The sequence below is a fragment of the Eleutherodactylus coqui genome, chromosome 8 (assembly GCF_035609145.1).
Source record: "Eleutherodactylus coqui strain aEleCoq1 chromosome 8, aEleCoq1.hap1, whole genome shotgun sequence".
In the NCBI taxonomy this organism is placed as follows: domain Eukaryota; kingdom Metazoa; phylum Chordata; class Amphibia; order Anura; family Eleutherodactylidae; genus Eleutherodactylus; species Eleutherodactylus coqui.
The window spans coordinates 119561409-119575387 of record NC_089844.1 but is presented as its reverse complement, the minus strand read 5'-3'; the positions used below and the strand labels follow the sequence as shown (position 1 = coordinate 119575387).

The following is a 13979-nucleotide window of genomic DNA, read 5'->3' as shown; positions in this document are numbered from 1 at the left end:
TAATTACGCCAGTATTCGTCACCTGGTGCCAAAGAACACTCATGCAAAACTTCACTCAAGTCGGACCAGAACTGTAGCTTTATCAATCACAATCAAACAGATTTTGCATTTTATGTATAAAATTGCCAAATAATGGTACAGTGCCCTAATACCAATTTTGTAAGGTCCTAATATAAGGGGGTCCATGGAAAGCCACATGAGAAAATTTGTTGGCTTGTGCGAACATTCTCACAAAAGATGATACACTGGTGTGAAGCCTTCAGCCTGCGAAACGTTGTCATCATAAGCGGTATGTAATCCTCAGACCAGCGTCACTGCAGGCCGAGAGGAGGGAGCAGTAGTGTGTTCTACCGAGCAGCACACTCTTGAAGGCCCTGGGCTTCTAGAGGGCCAACAGCAGACGGGCAGAGTACGTGGCAGCAGCCATGAAAGACTGGTGATCGGAACGCTGTCCTCTTGTTGGGGAGCAACACACGCTAGATGAAAAATACTGATGACCAGGGGCAAAAGCCACTTGGTCCCAAACAACTAAAGCTGTCAGACGTATGAGACCGGTCTCAAATTGACAAACAATTGGACTATTATGGACGTACGTGACTAGGTGATATGCGTACTGCTTATGTGGGGTTAAGTGACTGCTAGTTTTGTGTATGCAGTAGGTTAATATGGTGTGCTGGCAATGCGAGGTTAATTATGTTGATATGTGGGATAGTAATACATAGTAACATAGCATGTTAGGCTGAATGAAGACAATGTCCATCTAGTTCAGCCTGTTTCTACCCCACCCCACTTGTTGATCCAGAGAAAGGCAAAAACCCACAACGAGGCAGATGCCAATTTAGCTCATTTAGAGAAAAAAATTCCTTTCCGACTCCATAATGGCAGTCAGAATAATCCCTGGATCAACATTTGAGTTCTACCTAACTTCAAGACCCGGATCAACAACCCCGCTTGGTCACTTAATGTCTATATCCTGTATTATCATAGCACTCTAAGGGTGCATTCCCACGAACGTATATCAGCTCGGTTTTTACGCCGAGCCGATATACGTTGTCTCTCTCTGCAGGGGGGGAGGATGGAAGAGTCAGAAGCAGGAACTGAGCTCCCGCCCCCTCTCTGCCTCCTCTCCGCCCCTCTGCACTATTTGCAATGAGAGGAGGCGGGACGGGAGCGGGGCTATGGTCCGAGAATTAGCCCCGCCCCCATCCCGCCTCTCCCCATTGCAAATAGTGCAGAGGGGTGGAGAGGAGGCAGAGAGGGGGCGGGAGCTCAGTTCCTGCTCCTGGCTCTTCCATCCCCCCCCCCCCCCCCCGAGCATGAGGACAACGTATATCGGCTCGGTGTGAAAACCGAGCCGATATACGTCCGTGTGAATGCACCCTTAAATGCAGGGGTTAATTACCAGGGAAAGTTACATTGTGGTTGTGTAAGTACCGATCTGACAGGACCCTTCATATAGAAGCCATGCTAGATATGGAAGAGATGTGCCACTGTCAGTGCGGCTGTATTTGATGTACCTTTTGTACCTACGATGCGTGAAGTTCTTGAGTAGGCAGAGTCCAAATTTGCATGTAAGTGAGATGCTTTGCATTTTGTGCAGACTGTGCATTGAGGCCGTGATGTTAGAGTGTGCTGCGGACCTCCTGAAATAAAGTAAACAGTGTTACGGATGAAGACGGATAGATCAATGAAAGAGAGAGAATCTGTATTAAGGGCAGATGCACGCATAGTTTGTGAGGCTGCAAGGATAATCTTATGCTGCAAACCTTTGGAAATATGATGATGATAGTGTAAAATCCAAAGACTGAGATGTATTGATGCCAGTGTCTGTCGAGTACCTTGCCATCCCGAAGATGCTATATTTGGTGAGACTTTTGAGTGATGCATCATGTTATTGAGGGCTTCTGGTTAAATTTATTATGCAAGATTCGGAGCATTAACGCCCTCCTACGGAGCAGAAAACCATCCGTAAAGTTTCAGTTTCCGCCTCTGTCTGTCCCTGCCTTGCCATACATCACCACCAACCACTGGCTTCACTTATATAACATCACCAGAGAGTTGCAAAAATAACACAGTCTAATCAATAAAACTCAATAATGGAGTAACACACTGTGCTGCTTCCTTTCAATAGAATTGGGCACCAAACGTGGAATCAGCAGTACAAACTCTGGGTGCCCAGGTGATCAAGGCCAGTGACTCCCCTTTTTTTTGCTATACAGTAATTGTCCCTTCTATTAATCTATTGGGCACGTTCATGAAAGGAGGGGTCCCTGAGTGTGATCCGAGCCCTCCAGCAGGTCCGAGGATAGAGGCTTACCTTCAACTTGTAGTGTTTCCTGGATGGTGGTGGGCATCACCAACAGTGAAGAAGGACTCCTCTCCTCGCAGGGCTGTCAACTCTAGGATCAATATATCTGTCTCGGCAACGGATCTATATTTACAAAAATAGGTCTGGTTAGAGATGAACAGAGGCTAGTGAGATACCACAGTGGCTGCATCGGCCATAATGCTGCAACGGTTTATTAATATAAGCAATAGGGCAGGAACAAACAGGCAGTCCCTCTCAATCATCTGTAACAGTCCTCCACGTTATTAGAGGTGCATTTTCTTGAAACTGCCTAAGGCTGCGGTTGATTAACCGACTGGTAATGATAGTTCTCCGGTAACAAAAAGAACAGAGTACAATTCTTTGGAAAACTTACGATTGTCTCCCGATGACAACTAAGAGAGTGGTGGTCCGCACACAGATGTGAGGAGGACCACCGGTAACGAGGAACAGACAAGACACACTAGCAGCCTTTATGAATTGCTGAATAATGGGATTATTATGTCTTTTCAGCATTGAACATGCTTGACTAAAGCCCCATTTACATGCAAGCAATTATCACTCAAAATTTGCTCAAACTGTTCTTTTAAGTGATATTCGTTGCGTGTAAATGCTATCCTTGTTTACTTTTCAGACAAACGATGATTTTTAGTTGAGCTTAAGGCCTCGTTCACACGTGCTACAAAATCTTGCTTCAAAATCATTGCTACAAAACGCACGTATGTGAAGCCCATGGTTTCCAATGGGTTCTTTCAGACTACAAAACATAGCAATGATTTTGTAGCGAGATTTTGTAGTCCCTGTGAACAAGGCCTAAAATCCATAGTTTGAATGGAGAGCTGATAGCAGAGACCGCACGCTGTGTTTCTCCACAGGAGCGCTGATAACATTGTATTCAGCTCCAGTCAAGCGGCAGAACAAAAGAGCTGCATGCAGATAACAGACCACCTGCTGTTCTCCGCATACAGTGCATGGAGGCTTATTTAGATGCAAATGAAGCTAATAAAGCTGCTAATGGGCATTAGAGTCCATTAGCAGCTTATGCAAAATGATAGCTGAAACTGTCAATTATCCTATCTTTTGTATGAATTTTGAGCGATCATCTTTGGGTGTAAATGGGGCGTGAGGGCCTCTCTTTGTCCATTACCCAGGGCCTCCCACTTTCCAAATGGTAGCGGAAGTCTCTACATAACAGGCACTGTTACAGGCTCCTCTTGCTACTCTTAGGTGACAAATGATGCTGAGCGCATGTTTCCTTATATGAGTGTGCCCATGTGGCCTATGTGATCCTCCTTCTAACAATAAAGCAATTCAAGCTATTGGCCACTGAGAGTCAGTTTGTGTCCATCTTACACTTTACAAACAAATTAAAAAAGAACATTAAACAACAATACAGAAAATACACCAGATGCACTGCCTCACAATCTCCTTTACATTTGCATGAACAGGTAGTGGTACAGAAGGGAGCTGCACTACTACAGGAGCCATGTTTTAATGGGTGCTTCCAATGTTGCTGGCGTTCTTGTCTCCCACAAGATGTTTATATCTGACCGTGGGAGATGTAGTCAGCAGATCATGCGGTATCGTTACTGAGAAAACCCTATAGTGCCCAAAGTCTCTCTTGCAAAGCTGTTATGCAGGAGATGATTTGGGCGATGTATAGTGTGGTTTCTTCTACAACAAACCTGTCCCAGGTCAGGAGGTGGAGCATTACCTGCATTTGTTCTTCTCTGATGTCCCTACAATCCACTGATATTGGACCCTATTTTTGGCCGTCCAAGTTAGCTGCAGTAATTTTCTACCTGTTGATCATGCGAGAAGCTCTGGCCAATCAGAGAGCAGGCATAGTGCATTGGTAATCTAACACAACCATAGCTTGGCTGTCTCCCCATGCTGCTGACAGTGCAAGTTGAGGTGAAATCCCATGCTTGTGCTGTGCGGCCCTCTACTCCAGTCAGACATGGACATGTCCACTGAAGTTGAAGTCTTCACCTCCGGCAGAGAGCTGCACAGTGCAAGCGTGGGATTTTACCGCGACTTGCTCTAATGTTGGCGGCAAGGAGAGGCAACAATCTGTGGAGAAGGCATGAATAAAAACAGGATGCCGCGACTTGGGGCTCTAGCAGCTCACCACTGTGATTCGAAGTGAGTCAATTAGCATGCAAGGTGTCAGAATATAAATGTAAGGTTTTGCTATGAGAAACATGCTTCTCTTTTTTACAGATGTATATCCAGGGTGTGTTACATGTGCCTTTGGTGGCAGCTTATGATTAGAAATTCTGATGACCAAATCCCTTTAATATCCTGTAGATCCTCCTTTAGCAGCAATCATTTCCAGACAAATCGAGTTTCCTTCTATGACAGTATCACCAACTGGGTTGATCAGGGAAGTGCTGTTTTTAAAGTATATCTTGACTTTCGTAAAGCATTTGACAAAGTATCTATATACCATACTTATTGAAAAAATGACCAAATATGGGACTGACAAAGCAACAGTTAGGTGGATTCACAACTGGTTGAGTGATTATACTCAAAGAGTGGTCATAAATGGCTGTGGAAGAATGTATCAAATGGGGTACCTCAAGGCTCTGTGCTAGGCCCAGTGTTGTTCAACATTTTTATAAATGATCTGGAGGAGGGAATTGAGGGAAAACTGATCAAGTTTGCCGACGACATAAAGCTAGGAAGGACAGCTAACACTAAGGAAGAGAGAGAGAGTATTCAAAAAGATCTAGAAGCACTTGAACAGTGGGCGGCAACTAACAGAATGGTATTTAACAAGGAGAAATGCAAAGTCCTTCATCAGGGAAAGAAAAATGAAAAAAGCACATGCAAAATGGGAGGAATTGGGCTAAGCAGCAGCATATGTGAAAAAGACTTGGGCATACGAATAGTTCACAGACTGAACATGAGTCAACAATCTGATGCAGCAGCCAAAAAGGCAAACACGATTCTGGGATGTATTAAGAGAAGCAGAGAGTCTAGATCATGTGAGGTAATTATCCCCCTCTACTCTTCCTTAGTAAGACCTCATCTAGAATACTGTGTCCAGTTCTTGGCACCCCACTTTAAAAAAGACAGACAAACTGGAGCACATCAGAGAAGAGTTACCAAGATGGTGAGCTATCTGCAAATCATGTCCTATGAGGAACGATTAAAGCATCTGGGAATGTTTACCTTGCCAAAAAGAAGGCTGAGAGGAGACTTAATAGCTGTCTATAAATATCTGAAGGGCTGTCACAGTGCAGAGGGATCAGCCCTATTCTCATTTTCACAAGGAAAGACTAGAAGCAATGGGAAGAAACTGAAAGGGAGGAGACACAGATTAGATATTAGAAAAAACTTTCTAACAGTAAGGGTGATCAACGAATGAAACAGGTTACCATGGGAGTTGGTGAGTTCTCATTCAATGGAAGTGTTCAAACAAAGGCTGGACAAATCTCTGTCTGGGATGATTTAGTGAATCCTGCACTGAGCAGGGGGTTGGACCAGATGACCCTGGAGGTTCCTTCCAAGTCTACCATTTTATGATCTCCACCAAATGATTCCTGTAGCTGCAAATTCATTTTGCATAACACTGAGGTGGAATATTGGACCATTCCTCTCTACAAATGTGTTTGGGTTTATCAATATTTCTGGGGTGCCTTTCATTCAAAGGTCTCTTCAGGTCATCTCCATAGGGTTAAGGTCAGGACTCTTTTGGACCTTTTTTGCAAATGTAGGGCAGGTGAATCTTTGCCTGGATGAAAATAACATCACCTGCATCTTTCATAGTCTACCATATCATACATTTGCGGTCAGTAGGGCTTCAAATTGGTCAGCTGTACTGAGCTCTTCAAAAAAATAATACAGAAACGTGTTGTCAATAGAAGAGGAAAGCAGACATCATGATTACAGAGGGGCTATTTCCCAGAAGGGAGATGAATTAAATTTGGCAAGTTAGTCATTCAATGAATCGCTTTGCCCATTATGACAAATACACGGATTTGGCGCCGGTTACAAGGAAAACCTTCACTATTCACGCTATACTATTACATTTACAAAAAGAAATAAAGAGTGTAACAAGTATCACGTCTCCTCCTATCCACACTAACATCTTCTAATAATTCCTGGTGATACTGTCATTGCTCAATATGTTTAATATTGATTGTGCGGTACACACAGTCAGCCAGTATTGTGTATTGTATGTGCGCACAATCTCTCCGCTCAGCTCTGTATCACAGACTTTATTCTACCATTTGCGAAATTAAAATTCAGCCCGCGCTGTTGTATGCGGCATTGTTTTCTGTCTGAATCTCTTCTTCTTGGCTGCTGCTGTAGACTAAAGAATCAGACCCCATTTAGCCGGATATACCCTGATAGCTACATCTCCCAGGTACAGCCATTAATATCATTCATGAGGCTATTTTTCAGGAAACAAAGTTGATTTTCTGGTGGAATGTGTTAAAAAAAATACAGTTTTTATTGGCTGCTTTCTAGATGTCATGTTATTGTACACTAAATACAATGATGATTCCTCCGTGCTGACACAGAGAATGAATAAACCTCAGCTATTGACTTTAGAGATAGAAAGAAATGCTTCCTTACTGGAGTCTGATTCCATGAGAGGTTATGCAATTTATTCTGCCTACCTATTATATTTGCAATGCTTTAACCACTGGTGTAACTATCACCGTCAACGTGTGTGCAGCTAGTATGGGAAAGGAGCCAAAAGGGGATTTTCTGCTTCCTTGTGGGATTTAAGTCCATTTTACCCCCCCTGCTCAGAAGTCACATATGTGTGCCCTAAGGCACTATAGGCAATGGCGTATATAACCACCTTAAAATGGAGTGCACTAATTATTCCCATGATTCAAAATTACTAAATTGTGATCCCCCAGAGAAACTGGCACACCAGTGACGGATTTCATGGAGTCAAGTGGGGTCTTCTACAATGAACAGCTTAGACTCACTTTCTTAACATGTGGATAGCAAAGTAACGGCCATATGCTTCTTGCAGAAGCCCCCTACTATCTATGTTGACACCTGGTCAAGATCAAAGTGATGCAAATAGAAAAAAAAGCGATCCATAGTGTAGAACAGGAAGGATCAAGGGATAACAATGCTAATCCAATAGGAAAAATGGTACCTGGGACAGCTGTGCAACAACACACCACATATAGAAGCCTTCCGGTAAAGCAGCAGCTTCCCATCTGGAATGGCAAAGCCTCCGTACGTAGATCAGTAAATGGATAGACTATAGATAGAACAGGACTGGACAGGAGAAGGACCCATGTGTCCAGAAGGATCTTTATTGAGGCAACGCATTTCAGTGCTGTACTGGTATATTAAAGGGGTTGTCCCAAGGCAGCAAGTGGGTCTATACACTTCTGTATGGCCATAATAATGCACTTTGTAATGTACATTGTGCATTAATTATGAGCCATACAGAAGTTATAAAAAGTTTTATACTTACCTGCTCCGTTGCTGGCGTCCTCGTCTCCATGGTGCCGACTAATTTTCGCCCTCCGATGGCCAAATTAGCCACGCTTGCGCAGTCCGGGTCTTCTCCTCTTCTCTATGGGGCTCCGTGTGGCTCCGTGTAGCTCCGCCCCGTCACGTGCCGATTCCAGCCAATCAGGAGGCTGGAATCGGCAATGGACCGCACAGAAGCCCTGCGGTCCATGAAGACAGAGGATCCCGGCGGCCATCTTCAGCAGGTGAGTATGAAGACGCCGGACCGCCGGGATTCAGGTAAGCGCTGTGCGGGTGGTTTTTTTAACCCCTGCATCGGGGTTGTCTCGCGCCGAACGGGGGGGGGGGGTTTAAAAAAAAAAAAACCCCGTTTCGGCGCGGGACAACCCCTTTAATGGCCATTGTTTGATACTACTTTATTAGGAATGTGGATGACTAGCATATTGACACTATATAGTGTTTTGGTAATGGCGTTGTATGGAAATATCTATTGACACTGTTCAGATTTATTATACTGCCATTTCATAGACCAATATGAATCACATTTAGTTTTCAGCACTGTCTGACCTCTAAAGACATTATTATTTAAGGCTGTATAGCTCCGATGTTAAAAGACGTCCGTCGGGGTTCTCTTACTGTATATTACCAGCCTCTCTGCTGTCGGAGCCTATCCAGCGTGTCACTTCATGCAGTACTGGCTTTAGCCAGCATATAGCGCCATTGTATTACAGCAGAAAAAGAGTAAGCCCCCTAGGAAAACCAGAATACAAATTGGATTGGAAAAGGTTAATACATTATAGCACCATAGAAAAAGTTAAGCCACAGCTAGCTAAGCTAGAAAGTTAAGCCAGTTCCTCATGGGCGGGTCATGCAAAACACATTACTCAGCAGGTTGCCACAATGAGCAGAAGAAAGAGCAGCTCTTAAGAGAATAAAAAATCCATCCACCCTAAAGCATGATCCAGAATTTTAAAAAAATGCAATCCCTTTTTAGAAGATCCATCTGATGAAGTTTCAGTAGTCGAAAGCTGTTCCATAATTTACAAAGTCAGATTAGTGCAAAGGTTTTTAACCACGATGCCTTGTATCACAGCTCCTATACATTTTATTTGGGTTTCTCAGCTTGCATAATACAGGTGTAGATGATACTAATGCATGGTATTAGATGTATTAACTGGTAGGCAGTGGATATGCCGAGAGTCTTATCTTCATATGTTTGTTTAAAATGGAAGTAAATTATTCAAAAAACAAACCGTGGCGAGATCCGTCTGCATATTTTGATTATTAAATTTTCATCTTATTGGATTCTACAATACAACAGACTGAGAATTCCAACTTTATGAATTGTGGGGGTTTCTGAAAAACAGCTTTGTACTTGGCGGAGACGGCAACAGTTTTCCTATCAAATAAGTATTTCTATTGTATAAAAAATACATGATTTAAAGATTAAGCAAAAAAAAAAACCCAAATTTGCCGTCTCTCTGGTGTCAAATGCGTCCATTCTGTCATCTAGAGAATACATTTATCTCCAGCCAATCATGCACAAAGGGACGTTTAAAAATCATAATTTCTGGTACTGAATGCCTTGAGATGCTGAGATAAAGCGAGTGTTTTTCTTCTCTTAGATCTCATTGTGTGCTTAACCTTTCGGGCTGCAATCTAACTAATGAAAACGGGGAATTTCTTCGCAAACTAGCCCCATGCTGTATAAACAGCAGTTAATGTTTTCACACCATAACAATCTCAATGGGAAGAACGCTTGGGAAACAATAGAGCGAACTAAAAAAATACTTTTGCTACCAGCCTTCTGAATGTATTAGAAAAGCTACAGTAAATATATGATGTACTGATGATCACAATTTGATCTGCTTTCATTTTGATGATATAGATATAGGCATTAAATTGAGGAGTAGAAAGAAGAAGAACATTTCCCATACTTGTCATTTGGGGTCTCGAAATGATTTGAGGCTTGTCCAAAGTTACATAAAAAGGCATTCTATGGGCATAATAGGGCAGGGCTTTTTGGGAATTCAATATTGGGAGGTATAGCGCAAGTCAAAAGCTGAATCATACATACAAATTCTCTTATTAGGAAAGAAAGACTTGGAACTTGTTATGGCTTCCATTGACATCTCTTTGTTACCCTTGACTGGGTTCATCCCTTAAGACATGTTCACATCACTGTTGGAGACTTTGTTGTGGAATTCCATTAACGCTTTGCAATCCAATTTTGAATTCAGGGTTTCCTAGGCGGCTTTTTCTTTCTGCCATTATACAATGGCACCATCTGCTGGCTTGAGCCAGTACTGCGCTATGGGACATGCTGGAGAGATGGCCCGATAACAGAGCGACCGACAATATACAATAAGAATACCCTGATGGACGTCTTCCGACATCGGAGCTGTACAGCCTTTAATCAAAATGTCTTCAGACGTCAGACAGTGGATTGGAAAGGGTTAACATCTAGGATGAAATATGACAGTATGCTGTTCTATTTCATCCAGGATTATGCCAGACACTATTATAAGCAATGGGGTCCATTCGGCACCTTTTGATTTTGTCTTAAGACAAATCCATTTGGCCAGGGCGATTCATATTCCTGCTTCCATAATGGAGCATGAAAATAGAAACCCCAATGGTGTTGTGAATGAACCTTTAAAGAGGTTTTTCCACCAAAGAAAGCAATTGCATAGTTTTAGACAATGGCATCATCTTTTAATTTCACCAGCATTGCAAGGAACAGTATTGCAGCCCCATTTATCCAAAAGTGACCAATGATCAGAAACTGAAGACATGACCTTGCGATATGCCATCACTTTCTCCAATAAGAAAACCCCTTTCATGGTTGACAAGTGAATAGGGTAGAGCTGTAATACTAGGCACAAACACTACAGAATGTATGGCATTGTGCCTAGTATACAGTACAATAAAGACCCTGTAACGCTCGTGTGAACATTGCAGCCACTTAAAACAGATGATCGGCGTGGGTACCAGAAGTCAAACTGGACCGACCTGATATTGATAACCTATCCCTATGATAGTTCATCAGCATTTAAGTCCAGAATAACCCCTTTAATATTGTACAAAGTATGTATGGAGCTCTACACAGAGACTCATGTAGATGAAGAATGGAGACAACTATTAATGAGATTCTGCTTCTCCATAGTATTCCCAGAAGCTAGCACTATGTAAACCTCTTTGATCCCATTCAATTCCTTGCAAGACATGATCAGCAAAAAATCCCCACCCATCAGATCAGGCTACGAAAAAGGGAAGCAGGAATGAAAAGAAGAACCAATATTGCAGGCTATTTTATTTCAAAGGCTAAGGCACTTCCATTATGCAAATCAGCCTCATAAGAAGTTTAAACGTCTGGAAACCTCATATTCCTTTATTTCATTAACATAAATACAAGACAGAGTTAATAAGACAGAATGAAGCAATTCCATCTGTTAGAAAAGCTAGCAATGTCATTTAACAAGATGGGTGATTACGTACAGTGAGCTTTAGGACGGTTGAATAGGAAGACCATGTGGTGATTCCATGGTACACGCTACTGCACTTACCGATCAACTATACACATTATAAGGGTTTATAGGAGTCTAGTCTCAACCATTATGGAATGAGTAGACTTATTCAAGGAAGTTATGGCCGCCTTTTCAAAAAATCTCCTTTTTGTTTTCAATTGACAGTCAAACTAGCAGGGAATATTACTCTCAATTGGTGATGAGCGAATTTTTCGAAAATTCAGTTCGGCTGGTTTGTGGAAAGTTTTGGCAAAAAGTTTGGTTCAATTCAAATTATTTTAAACTGAACTGGAACTTCACCAATACCTCTAAAGAAGAAGGTGGGAGGAGGAGGGGTTCAGCCAAGATGAATCGCCCGAGGTTCAGGTTCTCGCCAAACCAAACTTTTAGCCAAGTTCAACGCAAAACAGGATTTGACTGTTTCCTTTCACTCAACACTACTCTCAAGGCAAGTCGATACTGTCTATTTCTTAAGTTGGCCACACACATTATATTAATCTCAGTTAAGTCCATTTGATGGCAGATGTTGGGGAAGAGAAGGAACGGACAGTTGGATTTCAATATCCCTGATCAATGTGTTTTGGGAGAGACAAGCCACCACCACAGGAGATTGGCAGCAGCTTACTCCCTCTCCCCATCCAGAGCACATGCACTCTTGGGTCAGAAGGGATTGTAAAACTGTATTTGTCCTAAAACATACAGTTCTCACATGGTTATGATTTTTTTTCTAGAATCTGACCACTATTGACCATTGACTGAGTCTGATATTGCAGCTCATGCCCATTCACTGCAACATGGAGTGTTGGACAGGAGTAGAGAAAAAGGAAGACCTTTTTAAACTGCATTAAGTCGGTAAAATACTATATATTTACGGCATGTAGATGACGTGGGATCAGGAGTTGAGCCTGCATCATCCACAGTGGGAGCTGGCTGTGACTGACAGCTGGCAACCTGCTGCAAAGTCGAGGATAGGTGAGAACTAGAGATGAGTGAACGCGCTCGTTTAGGACAATTACTCGATCAAGCATCGCTTTTTTCGAGTAACTGCCTACTCGGGCAAAAAGATTTGGGGGGCGCCAGGGGGCAGGGGCCGGCGGGGTGGAACAGGGGGGAACAGGGGGAGCTCTCTCTCTCTCTTTCCCCCACACTTCCCCCGCAACCCCTCGCTCACCCCTGGCACCCCCCGAATCTTTTTGCCCGATTAGGCAGTTACTCGAAAAAAGCGATGCTCGATCGGGTAATTGCTCTAAACGAGCACGTTCGCTCATCTCTAGTAAGAACACTAATCCTCACTGTTAAGCCCTTACATGCTGCAATCAATGTTGATCATGGTATGTAGGGAGTTGTAGGGATGCAAATAATAGTACTTATATTTCAGATTTTGTCTTGCAGAATCAGAAGAAATACAGTAAACATACTGATATGCGTATTGGGATTAAGCGCTAAATAACAGAACCTTACTTTTTTCCTTAGCTCTGAAGCTGGAGAACGCTGCAACCAGAGCAACAGTTTGCTGCAAAGAATTAAGAAATTGGATTCTGGTACTCAAATTGTAAGTATTCAATATTATATATTGCATAATACTTGCATACTCTGGGTTCAAATATTGAGGCAGCAGTACTGCAGGTGGCTGCACATCTACCACATCTCAAACTACCTTACCTAAAAACTAGTACATTAACCATGGGGTCATACAAGCACTTTCGCTGTTCCTAGATGTCCAAGATGCAGTTCCTAGGTGTTCCTAGTACTGTTTCTATGAGAAACTGAAATCATAGTACCGCATGTAAGACAAAAAAGCAAAAAACTTTAATTCTTGGCTGGTGGTGGCACTTTGTAATACTAACCATTAAGATATCTGTACAGTGGAGTATGGCTACTGGGGGCTTAAAGGGATTTTCCAGGTTAAAAGTAATGATGACTCGCTCAGCTAATGAGCGCAGTGGACCAGGTTGGTATTGCAGCTCTCTAATGGGGCCACTGCACTATGAAATGTGTTCTGAACAGGGGCGTAACTATAGAGGGTGCAGGGGATGCGGTTGCACCCGGGCCCAGGAGCCTTAGGGGGCCCATAAGGCCTCTCTTCTCCATATAGGGAGCCCAGTACTATGAATAAAGTATTGTAGTTGGGGTTTCTGTTACAGGTTTTCCATTGGGGCCCAGAAGCTTCAAGTTATGTCTCTGTGCAGCATGGTTTGGGTATGGGTACGGGTACAGATACAGATAGAGGGGGGGGCCCAGCTCACGTTTTGCATCAGGGCCCCTAAGCCTTTAGTAACGCCCCTGGTTCTGAATATTCCAGGTTTCCATAATAGCTTTTCACAAGCTGATCTACTATTGATAACCAATTCTAAGGATCGGTCATCGGTAATTTTGGCATGGAAAACCGCTTTCAGAAGTATTCATAGTGCCCCATTTTGCCATGATTGCTTAAAACAAGACACTTTGCATGTTCTAAGTTTCATCTTGGTTTCTATTTGATCTGTATTTAATTTTCTTAGGACAATTTAGTTCCCTCCTTCGACATCCATCCTCATCACAAATTGCCTCTTATCTCCAAGTGGAAATAGGCCAAGGGCGGCGATGCTCTATTCATTTCAATGGCTTGACATAAATAGTTTGGCTATTTGTCTGCCCCATTGCGAGGGATGGAGCAGATGCTGGGCATGTGT

General features: G+C 42.9%; 1 protein-coding gene across 3 annotated transcripts in view; it reads left to right on the top strand.

The window, feature by feature from the left end:
* The window catches only part of ELFN1 (extracellular leucine rich repeat and fibronectin type III domain containing 1), a 189044-nt gene that overhangs the window by 98310 nt on the left and 76755 nt on the right, over nucleotides 1-13979 (top strand). For all 3 annotated transcript variants that reach the window (XM_066576317.1, XM_066576314.1, XM_066576315.1), the window contains exon 3: nucleotides 12781-12859. The gene's annotated coding sequence lies outside the window, so the exon portion shown is untranslated. The remainder of the gene's footprint in view (nucleotides 1-12780; nucleotides 12860-13979) is intronic.